Source organism: Barbatula barbatula (assembly GCF_947034865.1).
Source record: "Barbatula barbatula genome assembly, chromosome: 6".
In the NCBI taxonomy this organism is placed as follows: Eukaryota; Metazoa; Chordata; class Actinopteri; order Cypriniformes; family Nemacheilidae; genus Barbatula; species Barbatula barbatula.
In genome coordinates, this window is record NC_136765.1 from 7,847,156 (window position 1) to 7,864,193 (window position 17,038).

Below are 17,038 nucleotides of genomic sequence, written 5' to 3' on the forward strand. Positions count from 1 at the left end.
GTCTTTGCCTGAACCAGTACATGCTATTGTGTGATGTATCAATCTGGGAACAATTTAGAGTCGCATTGAAACCTTCAGTTATAAAAAGATCAGAGGATTGCTTTAATCCCAAATCTGTAAAAGAAAGCAACAACAAGCAATTCATTTAAAAAGGAAGAATAGTTTCAGTGATTCTAAAAATATATAATCCATTGATGCGTTTAAATGTGTTGGAATTCTGAAAACGTATGTGCTTAGCAAATGATAAAATAAGTTTGTTTACCCGATGAAGGAAGTAAGAGGAAAATCAACAAAGCAAACATGATTCTTTCTTGAGTAAACAAAGACTGTCTGTGTGTGAGGGCTTCTTGTGGAACCGACCCAACATGGAGGAATAGCTCCTCCTTCAAACTTCAGAATAGTAAAAGATAATGGTGTTCACGGTGTGCATTAGGCAAGGCGAGTTTATTTATATAGCACACTTCATACACAAGGGCAATTGAAAGTGCTTTACATAAAATGATTGACAAAGAGAAATAAGACGTATCTTTAAAATGCAAATGATTTAAGATCACAAATAGAGTGTCACGGTTTGTGGACAGAACCCAAACGCAGGCAGCAGAGTTAAATAACAAAAACTTTATTTAAACAAAAGACCCTCGATGGGGAGAACATGATCTAAAACAAGACAAAAATGTAAACTAAAACTTTCCACAAGGGGAACAAAACAAACAAAGTCCTTTGAATAATAAATCAACAAAATCCACAAACTTAGAACAGGAACAAACACGATAATCCATAGACAGGAATAATCCAACAAGGTGACGTGAGGAGGTACGATAATGACGAAATGACAATGAACCGACCAGGGACAGAGGGAAAACTGGGGCTTGATAAAGGGAAACACTAACAAGGACTGATGACACAGGGAGAGTGGCCACAGGTGACAAGGATGAAACACTAAGGGAAAGCTAACAGGAGGATTGCACGAGGCAGGTGAGGGGACTGAAACACTAAGGGAAAGATGGATCAGGGCTGGAGACAAGACTAACACTAATGGACTGCAAACAGGGAAACAAGGGGGCGGGGCTAAAGGACGTGACACCGGAGAGAGAGCATGGCTTCTCAAACCAAAACAATGCTCTTTCTCCACACAAAACACATGGGACTGACATGATCCTGCCACAAGACTCGAAAACCACGACAAGGAGAGGCAGGATCATGACATACAGCTTTAGATTTTAAGAAAAAATAGAACAGCAATAAAATATATTGAAAATGTGAATGTATATATAAAAAGAACAAAATAAAAAGAAATGAGTCATTAGTCACAATGTAACTGTGATATTAAAAGCCATGACCATATATCAATACCGTGTTATTACCACACATATGTAAATTATTAATGTCCAGGGTATGAAATTTTGCGGCATTTAGCGGTGAGGTTGCGAACGGCAACCACCCATCCCTTTCGAAGCACTATACGGCAGCTGACACAGCACTAAGATTTTTTTGCTTCTTTGCCGAAGGAGAACTGCTCTGCCGAGCAGTTTGTCCGCTACTGTACAACTAACACGACAAATTCCATGCAAGGGCAAGCACGGTGTATGTACATAGAAACAGCCCATTCTAAGGTTAACAAAGTTCTTAATACACCTGCATTATATTGCATTTCGGTCAATTTATCTCATTTTTCATTTTGGATGCTTGGAGTGCCTGCTATATAAAAAATATACAGTAAGTGATTTTGATTCTGACCGTGTTAGAAGTACAGCAGATGTGTTAGAAAAATCAATCATCAGTTGCCAAAAGCCAACGAGTCCCACTCTTGATTCAAGCAAACATGCATGAATGGACATCAAGGTCAACATAAGGCTACATGGCAACAGTGTTGACAAAAATGTGTACTGTATGCATTAAGACATTGCTAAGGCTCAATCTAAACGTAATATTTCAAGTTACAGTAAAACACAAAAGCTTAATAAACACCAATGGCCCATTTGTGTGTGAGTTGTTAGCTTAGCAGCATGCTAATGTCAAGCCCTCCGATTATACAGGCTTATACAGAATGTCTCAAATTACAATGAAGATGTGTTTGACACAGGAAGCTGTATTAGGAAAGTGAATAAAGATGATATCTGGCAGCTGTGGTTCATCACAGGTGTACCTAACAAGAATTGGTGGCATGTTTTTGTATGGACGAGAGAAGATTGGTGTAACTGTGTAATAGGCTGCACAGAAATAAATTGCACTATGTTCCAAAGTGAGATTATATACAGTTAAGAAGCCCTTATATTTATTAGCATTTCCATGTATTTTAATTTTATTTTGGAACGCTTCTTCTAGGTTTCCATTCTGCCCAAGCAGATATCCCATAAATATGAATTCTTCTGCTTTGGATTGCTTGTACCACAGCAGACGGTCATAGTTTGGGATGTTGTGAGAGCATGATATCTCAAGAGAACCTCCATAAGTTATCAGATCTTGAGGTGTTTGGGTAACAGTCAATTTAGCCTTTTCACCTGTGAAAGCACATAGAACAACAAAGCTTTAAAATGTTAATAATGTGAAATGTGAAGTTTTGGAAAAATGTTGCATTACCTGAGCCTAAGTGCGCCAAGCATGTTATAAGATATACGAGTTTCGGAAGCATTCTGAATCTACAAGACGTTCTTCAGTACAAACGGTCTTGATTTGGATTCATCTATTTCGCAGTCACACGTTCACACTGTATGTTAACTGATACAGTGACAGACGAGACATGTGTAGACACACTGCCCCCAACTGACAGGAAAGAAAACTGTTTCAAAGTATAGATGCGGGACATCAAAGCTATTGGAAACAAATAAAACAGGAGATTATGGTCCTTCGCAGAAGTGCAAAGATGGTATGTCTTACAGGTGAGATATCAGAGGGTTTTTGTGGGGATGAAGCAACATTCAGCAGCAGCAGATCATGCGCATTTGGTCAACTGCTTCTTTACTGCTACAAACAGGTTCTGGAGAAAAAACGCTTATGAATTCATTATGAAAAAATTAATTCATTATGCCGAAATAGTATGCCATGGTTCCAATGAAGAGTATTTGTGCCGCATATAGCCAGAATATACATACAATATGACAAAGAAAGTATTTTGATAATAACTAATTATTTAAATTGAAATTTTAATTTTAAATGCAACAGTAAAATCCTGTCATTATACTTAACCACGGGTTGTCCCAAAGATTATAAGAGTTACTTTGGAACATAAAAGGGTGTCTAGAGCAAAATGATTTGCCATAAAATGTAAAAGTAGCATTAAACCAACAAGTATCATTTACATTTAGGCATTAGGCAGGCGCTTTTTATCCAAAGCGACTTACATTGCATTATCCTATACATTTTACTTAGGTATCTGCAATCAAACCCACAACCTTGTGTTGTTAATGCAATGCTCTTACCACTGAGCTACAGGAAAGCAAGATATATCAGATGATGTTGCTGTTGAACAATACTGCCACCTGTCTGTGTTGTTGCATTTTATTACCTGATATGGCAGATTAAAAAAATGTTTTTGTACATCTGTGCAATGACGCTGCTGCACTGTGTTTGCTCACTGCGCACAGGTACATTGCACCGTCATGGAACTCCAGATTATGCACGGTAAGGAATCCTTTGTCATGAGCCTCGTGCAGGACTGAATATTTTTTCTCTGTGACATTTCCAAATTCTTGTGTGCCAAAACTGGATGTGTACACTATGAGCTCCATGGCTTTTCCATTGTGCTGTCTGAACCAGTACATTCTGTTGTAAGTGGAATCCTTTGTGTGATTGCAGGAAAGTGCTGCATTTTCCGTTAGAGGTAACATAATGTTTGGAGACTGCATGATTTCATTTAAACCTGCAAACCGGGCATAAACGAAAAGATGGTTGCACTGAAAATGTGAAACATTAAGATATATTTGAATGGGAAATACAATTCAGCTCATTGAATTCATTGCTTGTCAGATTTTAAAATACCTGAGGTCCAATGAAATGATACTATAAGGAAAAAAAAACCTGGTTTCATCATGTTGGCTCTTGGTTTCCAAAATAATGTAGCTTATCTTGTAGAAAATTGTTTTCTTCACGTGTTAATACAAATGACATCACGGTGACAATTCAGTCACTGTGATGGGGGTGTGTGCGTTGTCAATTCGTCGACGGGCGGGGAATCTTTTGCATTCGCGTTGCGTGCATTCGCATTTATAATACGTTCGTTTGAACGGCCAAAGCGTCCGTTACAGGCCCCAAACAATAGCGGCCCACCGAGAAAACGCCAGATGGCCAGTCCGCCCCTGGCCACAATACAAATGGAATTTTCTGTGAGGACATTTGTCTTTTTTTTAGGATGCAGAATAATGATAATAGGGCACACATTTCATTTTCACTGTATAATAATTATGGAATGGAGAGGTGATAACTAAACTGGAAAGCATCACTGTTTGTACAAACTGCATGAATTCGATATGATCTGTTTACCCCTTTGCTGGGGGGGGAAATGTTAACAGGAAATTCAACAAATTCACACAGTTAGTACAACAGGACGGTTGTGGTAAATGATGCAACTGTGGTGCATTCAGAGGTTTTTGAATTGTGGTCCTGATGGCACATCATACTGTGTAAACTAGCTGCACAGAAATACACTGCACTGTCATTAGTCAAAAGATTCATGATGATTAAGGAACCATTACTGGCCCCGTCACCCTTTAAATTGATTTTCGCCTTAAAATTGTCCTCTGGGAAACTATTTTTATTCCATATATATCCAAGTAAAGTCAATCCGTGGTCGAGTTTTTGTTTGTACCAGAACATCATGGTGTGTGATGGTTTATCGTGTTGACACGCAAGCTCTGCAGTGTCTGTTTCAATTTTTATTAGATTTGAGGGGTTCTGTTGAACACTGCCACTGGCAGCACAACCTATAAAATAGAAACAACAAAAGGTTATTGGCAAATTTTTAATCTTTATGTTTAAATTAACTTATGCATAAAATATATATACAATAAATATATAAACACATGCATTCAGATAATTTATAAAATAGATATATATAACATTTTTACCTGTAAGCCCCAGTAATGAGATGAGAAGATATCTGAGCATGTTGAAAATGTTTGCTCTTTGACCATAACCCATATAGTAAGGATAGCATCACCTCCGCCCCATGGGATTTTTCTATATTCTTGTACGGAAGCAAAGCGCCCCCTACCCACTCTAACAAGGACTGCAATATCCAAACGTTTACACATAATGTCATTTTTGTATATTTAGAATTTGAGGATTTTAAACATAGAAAATGTACAGTAGCTGTTAAAGGAACAATACAAAATATAAATATAAAAATAAATGTATTCATGATATTAAATCAGCTTAAAACAAATATCTTAACAAGGCAGTTAAAACAAATATGGTCTCTCATTTAGTGTAAGTAATAACGTGTCGTGTTTAAGAAACCAGTTTATTATTTGAGTTCTGTGACATGGTGCATTATGCTGCTTAAAGTAGCGATCAGAAGATGTGTACAATGTGATCATAAAGGGATGGAAATGGTCAGCAACAATAGTCAGGTTGGCTGTTGGCTGAAAAAGTTAAATAAATAGCAATAATTCATTTGTTACATTTTATTTAGCACTTTCCTGCGTACTCGAAACACTTTACATGGAAGAGGGGAATCTCCTCAAGCACTTTCGAGGTGCACCATCCACCTGGATGATGCGACGGCAGCCATATTACGCCAGAACACCCACCGAACACTTTTTGATGGAGAAGGGATAGAGTTACAAAGATGATTACGAGTCCATGATGTATAGAGGCGAATTTGTGAATCTGTCCAGGATGCCGGGTTTTACATCCCTACTCTAATTTGACAAATGTCCTGCTATTTTTATTTACCACTGAGAGACAGGACATTTAAGGAGGAAGCCTGAAAATCTCAGAACCTATTTCTGGTGGTTTTGAAAGTCAGCGGTGTAAATGAGACACGAACATTCTATCTCATGGAACGCAGGGGAGGCTGTATCTGACAGCTAAATTCTCTGCCTACAGATACAGTTCCCCCATATAACTGACAATATTTAGCCCTGATAGGTTTTACTTTAAAGCTGTCCAATGTGCCATCTGGTGAAGCGGCTAGTGCTTCGGTTTGTGGTGGGCAGGTCTTTGTGTGAGGCCAATTGTTTTCTCACACAGGGGAACCTTATCTGACAGCAACATTCTTAGTAGTCAGAATACATTCTTCTGCTTTGATTGAAAATAATTGTGATATTAGCTTGAAACTCTGAAAATATGAATATGGATTTTATTTGGATATTAATTTGTGTAGAGTTAATATACAAAAACACACATTTTTGAAGAATTTCGAATGCAGCTTCTTTATTTTGCAGGATGTGTGACAATTTGCATGTTGAATGTTGCATGTTATTATTATTATTATTTTGCTTGATGCAAACCCTTTTGTGTTCATCATGGTACTGAAACCCCTCAGATCCAGGTGCAGAGTAGGCATATCAGTTACTGATAAACTGTGTGACAAAAGGGGTTTCTTGTACAAGACACAAGTGATTCTGATCACTGTGTAATATGCTGCACAAAAATACACTGCACTGTCACCGAGTGCAGCGCTGTTGATAGTCAGGCTGCCGTTTGTTCTTCCATCTCCATTAAGTTTGATCTTGTCTTTAAAGTCAGGTTCTGTGTAGTTATGCTGAAGATTAAGGTATCCCATAAACGTAAACCCTGTGAGTTCTTGTTTGTACCAAAGAATACGATCATGACTTTTTATATCATGAGTACAGACAATCACAGCTGTTTCAGTTTGTTTCTTTAAGAGGTCACCAGGAGTTTGGACAACACTGTTACCAAGACAGACAGCTGTAATGAGAGAACATACTGTAAGCAATATTCATCTTATGAATGTTACAGTAACTAAAATATTGAATAAGTTGGGTTTACCTGTAAGGTATAAGAGCAAAACAGAAATACTCAGAGAAACACCAGTCATGTCTGCACTATGTGCTCAGTGACAGTGCTATGAACTCAATTCAAGGTAACATTTAAGGAGGAAGTGATGTCATCTTTTGAGATCTGACATTAAGAAAGGGTTCGGCGCAAAAATGAAAATGAAAGCCTGGAAGGAAAATAAAATGATAATAATTTGCAAATAAAAATAAGACATTGTTTTCTCCTTATTTGTTTCTCTTGTTGTAAATAATTAAATATTTGTAATGTTCTTTACATTTTAACATAGTATGGACATTTCGCTGGTCTCCCTCTAAAACCTTGCATCTCTATATTTCGTGTTTAAAATCTTATGCCATCAATCATTATTATTATTATTAATAACCCTTTCCATTTCTCAAAAAACAGCGAATTTGGACATACAAGGTTTCAGAAGGAGAGCAACGATTTTGAGGGAAAAAATAGAGATATAGCTCCCTCTTGTGTTTTGGAATGCTGTTTGTTCAATGCTGGTAACAAATCAAATCCTTGCACACAGGTGAGACATAAATAATGTATTAACCAGTATAAAGAATGCACAAACTAGAGAAGTTTTGACTATCTGTGTCACTCTGCAGACTAGCTGCACAGAAATACACCGCACTGTCATCACCTGACAGATCTTTCAGGACTAGAAGACACTTATTGGTTGCATCTCCTTTCAAATTAATTTTGTTTAAAAAATCACTCCCTGTTTGGATAAAAAATGGTTTTATCCAAAGCGACTTACAAGGACTTCGTGGAAAAAAAAATAAGCGATATGTCATACAAGAGCAATACTACAATAGGTGCTGATACAAAGTAACTAGTTTCAACAAAACTAGACGACTACCTGTTGAGAGAAGAGGGTTAGTGTGGTTTTTTTTCATCATTTGTCTGTCAAGTTTTCACCGAAGAGGTGTGTTTTAAGTAGTTTTTTGAAGGTTGTGAGAGATGTTGTTGACCGGACCGCATTAGGAAGAATGTTCCACCAGGAGGGAGTTGTGAAGGAGAATGAGCGAGAAAGAGATTTAATGTCTTTATGAGAAGGTATTAAAAGGCACCACTGGTTTGCTGAACGCAGGGTTCTTGATGGGGTGTTGGAGTGAAGGAGGGTGTGAAAGTATGCCAGTGAAGATCCAGTGATAGTCTTGCAGGCAAACATCAGTGACTTGAATCTGATCCGGGCTTCAACCAGTAGCCAGTGGAGAGAGATGAAAAGAAAATACCTGTAAGCCAGAGTTTTGTAACAGCAACAATGAGATGATATCTGATCATCTTCGTGCTGGACTGGATTTAAGATTTCACTTAACATCATGTGTTTTGTAAGTGATGTCAACTGCCCCCGACTGGATGTAAAGTTGAAATACCAGCTTCACACTTTCATGTCAGGTCTCTGTGGCTGTATATTGGGTTGAGGTTTGCACAAAAAGGTATTTGCATATATCCAAGGATGCAACTTGAAAGCATCTGGATGTGCCTCGATGCTTACTGGTATATCACATTTTTTCAAAATGTGAATCTTTCAGGTGTAGCTACATTGTTAAATAATGGAAATAAATGTAAATATTAACTTTTTTGAATGTGGCATAAAGGCGAACTTTGTTTGTTGAGGAACGGATTCGCTAAAAATCATTACAGGCAGTAACAACGTTTTTACTATTCTTAAAGTGTAAACTCATTTATAAGGAAATCACTGAAGATTTAAGGAATTCAGTTAATACATTTAACCTTGACTGCACTTAACAAAATCTTATTTTAATTTTGTTGTATTTTATTACTTCACAGAAAATTGTATCTAATACAAAAGCTTCCTTCTTGATATAATAATCATTGCAATGGTCTTAAATATCAAAACAACATAAACGTTTGAGATGTTCAGGATGTGATGACATCATGCAAGTTTCCTGTCAATATAATGTAAACAGCCTCAGTTGCTTTTTTGCTTTTTTGTATTTTGGTAGGACTTGGGTTACTTCCTATGAGGTGAATATTTCATATAATGCACACTCATTCTCAATACTCATAGGATAGCAAAATGTATTTCTGCATCTAATATCCTCAAATGCTGGCAGCAAATCAGACCTGCCATACACAGCTGGTGTCGTGAATTGCGCAACAGTGGCACAGACTGGAGAACACAGACTTTTTGTAGTGAGGTTTTGTTTATCTATACACTGTGTAAACTAGCTGCGCAGAAATACACCGCACTGTCATCACCTGACAGGTCTTTTATGACTAGAAAACCCTTACTGGCTGCATCTCCGTTCAAATGAATTTTGTTTAAAAATTCACTTTCTGTTTGATTATTCTTCAACAGGAGATATCCAAGTAATGTTAATCCACGGTCAAGGGTTTGTTTGTACCAAAGCATCACGTTGTAGTTCGATATGCTGTGTTGACACTCAAGCTCTGCATAATCTCCTTTTGCTTTGACTACATCTGAAGGGCTCTGAGAAACTTTGTTACCAAATACAAAGCCTGAAAAGGAATTAGAAACAAAGGTAAAATGGTATATCGTTACTACTACGGCATTGCTTAAAAGCAGAAGAACAACATCATTTTTTCACAACTTTAAATATTTGTAATACCTGTGAGGCTGAGTACTGTGACGGCAACATTCAAATAAACTCCGATCACAAACATGTTGACTTGTGCTGCATGGCCAAAGAAAGATGTCATGCGACTTAACATCATGAGCTTTGTGAGGTGTCTTGTGACCTGCCCCCAGCTGGATGTGAACTGGAAGTGATACCTGCTTCTCTTCTTTTTTTGTCTTTAGTGTGTATATATAATTTATAGTGTCAGACTCAGCATGAATCACATGCACATTTTCAGCCAATATTTAAATGGCTGGCTTGATTGAATTGCTATGGAGCAGTCATGCTTTGCATAATCCCTTCTTTATACAGTATTAAAATGAGTACCTCCCGAATCGTAGTATAGTTGATGTTGATGTAGTCCATATTTTCCAAAGAAAATTGTAAGTACTGTGCAGATGCATGTACACTTTAACAACTGGTTTTGTCCACAACTCATTGATAGAGAAAAGAGTTGACCATTTACACATGTTCTGACCATCTAACTCTCTCCAATACAGTAATTCACTATTAAACTTCATGAGTAAACATAATTATCAAATTATCATTCTGCAGATATATTGAATCACATGGGCACCTGTTGATCATTGTTTTCTGTCATTGATTTGGGGGATTTTTCCATTATTTGCTAAATGGTGTAATGATATGCTAAGCAGTGATATGGCACTATCTCCATATTGTTGACTGTCAGAGATCCATTCTGTACAGTTTTATTGGTCAATACAAATATTTTTCTTGGGCCCCAAGCGCGCATGGGCCCTTGGGTCGGTACCCATAATGCCCATTGGATGATAATCCGGCACCTGCCTGTAGACAGTAACTATGGCAGCGGACAGTGGCGCAGAGACACAGTACAGGACATTCAAAGGAGATAAACTGGGGAACAGCCACAGGTCTCAGGTTATATACTGTAGAGGTTTGTGACAACAAAAGACCCAGACCTCTACAAGAGGATCGTGGGCGATCGAATAAAGCATAACCGGTGGAAGTCAGTTCATTAAAAAGATCGACTCTTTATGCCAGGTTTCTGTGAAGCAATTTAGTCAGATAAAATAGCAGTTTTGTTGACAGAGCGCACGTTAAACAGCGCCGTTTTCAGCATACGCGTGGAAGCAGACGAGCCCACTGACACCTCCTCGCGCAACACTTGTTGAACAATTGTTAAAATTCACCCGACGGTCTCCACAGCAGTCTCTGTGGTTTGCGCAGAAATGTCAGGTAAGTGCATGTTTCAGTGATGAGCATTAAAAACTGATGATCGATGTAAGTAGGCCTTAGGTCGAGCACGTGTGTCGTTCCCCAAGGCAAAGTTCCTCTTAAGGTTCAGCAGCTGGCAAGCAGTGTAACTGAGAGCCATGTCTGAACAATCCACACCAATAGCAGCCCCGCCGTGTCGCAAATCCTGGACAACGCAGCAGTAAAGCCAAATCCAAAAGACGCCCAGAGATAAAAGCAGTAATCCAACGGGTGAAACGCAATTCCACATCATGGTAGAATAAAATACCATATGCGGGTTAATGTATCAATAGAATCATTAAAATGATATTCGGGAGAGAGGAGCGGAAGCCAAAACGGGCTTTTCAACATATTTATTGGATCACATAATAAAATGTTTTGATGATCGTTGGATTGTGTTTAATTCCCACACAACTGTGATGAAAGCAAACACATGATCATTATTGTTTTGTTATATTTACATGTAAATTATTACATCACTTTATTCATTATAAAGAAAAATTACAAATACAACATTTGATGGCAACACACAAAAATAATACACTAACATCAGATAATGAACAGTGCAGAATAAGGAACTTGTTTCGATCATTTAGTATGCTTAACTGGCTTTCATCTGGTGTTTTTGCATTAGACAAAAGTGAATTTGAGCATTCTGTACCAAGCTGCACAGAAATACACTGCACTGTTGTTCAGTGTGAGGGTTTTGATAGTCAGTGTGCCATTTTTTTCTTGCATCTCCATCCAATTTAGTCTTGGTTAGGCTCTTTATTTTCATTTTTTAAGATAAAGCATTGCCATCAATGTAAACAGATTTTGAGTTTAGTTATACCACAGCAACAGGTCTCATAGCTCGGATTATTGTGTTCACATTCAATAACAGCAGATTCATTTTGTTTTCTTATTAAGTCACCAGGACTCTGGAGAACAGTGTTCCCTAGACAGACAACTGAAAAACATGTATAGTAATGTTTACTATTAAATGATTTGTATAATATAAAGGTATATCCATATTTGTTTACACAACAGATATGCAAATATACTAAGGAAAGAGTTCATTGTGATGGCTCATTGTACTGTGTGTTCTGCTATGAATGTAGCAGGAAATGATTTCAAATGTAATAAAAAACTGATGGGTTGTGTTTCAAGAATTATGCCACGTACATAACCAAGGCAGGCATTTACTTACACAGTCCTGTATAAAATCTAACAAATTAAAATATTATTATTTGGAAGTTAAACACAATAAACATTATCCTCCCATTGTTTAATGGGACAACATGGCAACAGCCATTGCAGAGCTAACTTTAAATTTGGGGATGAATTGTGTGACAAATAAAGAGAAGGAAGAGGTAAATGAGCAAGAGGTCAATTAAAAGAATGAAATGAAAAATCTAAAATAAGATAAAATCTACACTAAAGGAGCTGAATAAACTTTTAAAGGTCAGACCCGTGTATATTTTGCAAACAGTGGAAAGCAATACATCTGTCAAAACACATCGCCCCCTGCCGATCAAATGTATTTTCTCTTTTTTAAGGACATCTGTTATTTGTAGACTCTACTCATAGTTTTGCTACACTGTGTGCTCGCTCACTGAACAGAAATAGATGGCTTCATCCTCTGGTTCTAAATTTTTCACAGTCAGAGATCCATTCTCAGGATTAGATTTATCCGCCAAAAATTTATTTGACAAAGGGTCTTCATATTCTGGACTAGTGTAAGATGTTGTGAATGCTACTAGTCTCATCGTTTTTCCCTGGCGTTGTTTGTACCAATACATCAGTCTGTAGGTTGAACCCTTATACTGTGTACAGTTTATTTGAACAGAACTTCCCTTTGGTTCATAAATAATACTAGGCATTTGCAAAACATCACTTCCGTCAGTGGTACCTGTGTTAAATAGAACACATGTGAGGTTATTGAAATAAATTCTGAAAGTAAACTTTGAAGATACTTTTAAAGATACAATATTTGAATACCTTGCCACCAACCCAGCAATATAAGTAATGGTATCATGGTCCTGGGCATGTTGAATTGTAGACCGAGTCTGATTTGCAGTCTTTTGGGATGTTTGAAACGGCTGCTGTTGAACAGGATGTGACATCAGAAAGTTAGACGTGACAATGCAACATAAAATAATAAATACAGCACATCAATGTTTATAAAGTATTAAATCAGATAAACTACAAACTGTATTTTATTTATCTGGGTTGGATTAAAGGAATATCCATCAAACAATACAGCACTAGTTTATTGGATGATATAATATAATGTGGTTTTGATTGTTGGATTGTGTTACATTCTTGCTCACTAAATATTTGATATATATATTTCACATATTTATATTCATTTGTTTTATTTACTTGTGACCTGCACATGCCATTTTTTAATCACGTCAATGCATATATTTGTAAAGTGTACAAAATATTTTCATTTATCTTCAATATTTAATACACACAGCTGCATTGATCATTGATTATAAATGAAACATATCTTCAGCTTTTGGCAGGAAATACAACCACATCACATCTGAAAGTGAAATGAATCTAACAGTTTTAAACATGACAGCATTTAGAAGTATTTTAAAGTATAATGAACAGTCGCAGTCACATAAATACAAAATAAAAGGCCCTTCTTTCTTCTGAACCCCTTTTACAACTTTTTATAACAATCATAAAGATAAGCTTAGTTAAATACCTAAATAATGTTTTAATGAACTTGGCAGTTTTTTTTGTTTTTAACTATGTTCTGCAGTAAATGAACTTTAAAATAGTATTCAGTAATACCAATTGCAGTGTTTAGACTGTGGTGAAATGTTTTATGATTTAAACATTTTTTTTATGTTTTATGTTCTGACATTGGTTGTAAAAGAGTGCCCCCTACTGGCTGATTTCATCTGCACAATGTTTTTGTACAGTACTCCACAGCCGTTGCCATACTGTGTTCACTCACCGAACAAAAATATATGCCACTATCATTTGAATTTAGATGTTTCACTTTAAGAGATCCAAATTCAGGAACGTTTTTAAGAACATCAAATTTGTTTTTATCAACATCTCCAAAGTCTGCTTTTGCATAAGTCGGTGTGTATACAATGAGTCTCATTGTCTCTCCTGGCCGCTGCTGGTACCAGTACATCTGGTTGTAGCTAAAACCCTTATTGTGTGTGCAGTTCATAGTAACAGAACCGCTAATTTGTCTCCAAATAATTTTAGGCTCTTGTTCAACATCACTTGCACCTGTAGTACCTGTGGAGAAATAATAAAATCATAATTTAAGAAAGTATGGTTTTGTTTGCTATGGAGATAATGTAAAAAATGTTCTATACCTTGGCTCCACTGCAGAAACAGAATCAATGAAATAATGGTTGTAGGCATGTTGAGTTAAGCAAAGAGTGCCTCCCATCCTTAGAAATGGTTCAGAGTCTACTTGTTGTACAGGATATGACGTCATACAGGTCACAGAATTTAAGTATTGTGATGAAATATTGACAATTTTAGCCTGCAAGATTAAAACTACACTTTTATTGTGGGATACTTTTCGACCCAACGATCCAATAAACCCGATCAAACATCCCATTAATAAAAATACAAGTTCTTTTCCCATTTTGCAAAAAAAAAACATTGCTTCACATATTTGGCACTAAACAAAGTTTACCCACGAATACAATTAGAGGTTTTGGCTAGATTTGATCAACCATTAGTGGAACTGTGATGCCTTTTTTGTACAGAGGGAATTCAGAGCAAGGTGTAATAATGCTGCACAGAAATACACTGCACTGTCTGATGCTGTAAGGTTCTGTATCATCAGAGTGCCGTTTCTTTCTTCCCTTTCCCCTTAAAATGGTCTTGGAAATCCTTGGTATGATGTGTCTATACATGAATATGATAGATTCATTTTTATCTTTTATTGAATAAGGAGGATTTTGGTAAACTGTTTCACCAAATTTAGCTGTAGAGAGAGAAACAAATGACTTGGAGTTGAGTCAATGAAACAACTGAGAAGATTTTACACACTGCACAGTATTTATAAAAAAGTTCAAGAAAAGATCTGGGAAGACGTTACCTGATGTGAGCCTCCTCGAAGTGACTAAGTATTGCAGGACAATATAAATCATGCAGAAATGTACTGTGGGATAAATAAAGGTAATAAGGAAGTTTCTGACACCTGAGAGCATGCATTACATTTACATGGTTTTAAATAGTGTATACAACAAAGTAAATGGGTTTTACATAATATTCTGTCTGACTTCAATACATTTTGTTTTAATATGAAATGTTCATCATATTCTGTACTCTGTAATCTATAATTCTAGTAATTAAAATGAGTTTGTGCACTAGCCTTGATAATTTAACATACCACAAACTTTATGAATGTAGTTAATATAAAAGGAAATGAACAAGTTTGACATTTGAATAATTTTTTTTATGTCTTTGTGTTCTATACATATTTTAATATTATGTGACAGTTCAGCAGGGCTGGACTGAGACAAAAAAAGGGCCCTGGCATTTTTACTCAGACCGGCCCACCACAATGGGTCGGACACAACCAACCAGTACACCATCCTTGCGGTCCCTGTAGATATGCATATCTACTGTTCCATTCCCCCAAAAACCTACAAAGCTGAGAACTAAGTGCCATGGACCAGTGTACCAGTGCAAGTGGACCAGTGTACTTACTCTCTCTTGACTGACTCCCTGGTGATAGACCTATCGCCAACCGATGGGCAGCGTGGCACCTACCAATCCGCTGCACTGACCACTGAAAACATATACAATGTTCATTTGGCGCCACTCATTTATATTTTACCCATAAACCTCTGCTATTATTAACATAAATAGTTGAGGTAAAATGGCTAGGCGCAAAACGTACTACAATAATAAAATAAATTACCTGAACATGTAAACTGTCCTATATAATTTCCAGGAGGTTGGTGTGCTCCTCAAGACTACGATATTGGAAGTCATTGAAGTTCTTGCTTTGTACAGGTCTTTCCGTAGCCTCTATAGTATAGAGTCTATACATATGTGCAGTTCTTCAAAGTATCGATGCAAAACACTACCGTTTACTTGTACACTATTAAAGATAATAATGTGTAAATGTAAACAAATGTAAATGTTTTTAAGGAATGATGGGTTTCTTTATTGTACATTTGAGTGTACGGTTTGCGCTGTTTAAATAACGTGTGCGCTGACAAGGAGTCGGCCCACCAGGCATTTGCCCGGTATGCCAGATTACCAGTCCAGCACTGCAGTCCAGATATTGTCCTAGTTTGCCACCTGTTGGCCAAGTAGTTGGGAGAAAATAAAATAACATTATAATATGAATATAAAAAATATGATGTCGTTTGTCATTATTTATTTATCTTGTTGTAATCAGTGTAATAAAATAAATTCTGAAAACATTTTACATTTGTACATACTATTCACAAAGGCTTTTTTCGCTTTTTTCCCTCTGAAACCTCATATCTCCAGATTACATGTGTAAATATGTGTGTGTGTGTGTGTATATATATATATATATCTATATAGATATAGATATATAGATATAGATATGTACTTTTATTTAATATTCATTATTATTAGTCACCCTTATGTTTGTCAGTAGATTTTGAAAATATCTAACCAATAAAATAAAGTATTAAAGCCTGCTTGTCAACATTGACAACACAGTATTTAATCATTTTAAAAAGTAGGCCTACTGTGTCTTTTACATTTTCTGAAAAACAGCGAATTTAGTTTCAGAAGGACAGCAAAGATATTCAATGTGTAACTTTAAGATCGGGTATCATGCTTATGTCATGCATTCTGACTTCTTTACACTGTTAAACGTGCTGGCTTCTCATGCTTAACATGGTCAACTTGTTAAAAAACGAGTTGGACGTAGTATTTCTGTACTTAATACACACCCCCAGCACTCTAACTTGTTTCAGAAAGATTTTTATAATTCTCCTTTTCCTTTTATTGACCCGCTTACCATCAAGATTATCTGTGCTGCGTCAAGATGGGCTGCGCTGCAGCTCTTTACTCTTGTGATAGTGAAGTTTAGGTGTGTCTGTTTATTAATGGCATTTCAGTGATGGATGTTATATAAACGGTGGAAATAACACAGGATTTGGAGATGGTTTGTAACTGATAGATGGCGCGGTCCCAGTGCTAAAAGATGCCGGACATGAAATGCACGCAGTAAGGAAAACTAAGTCATACGTCTGTGTTTTGTTCGCAAT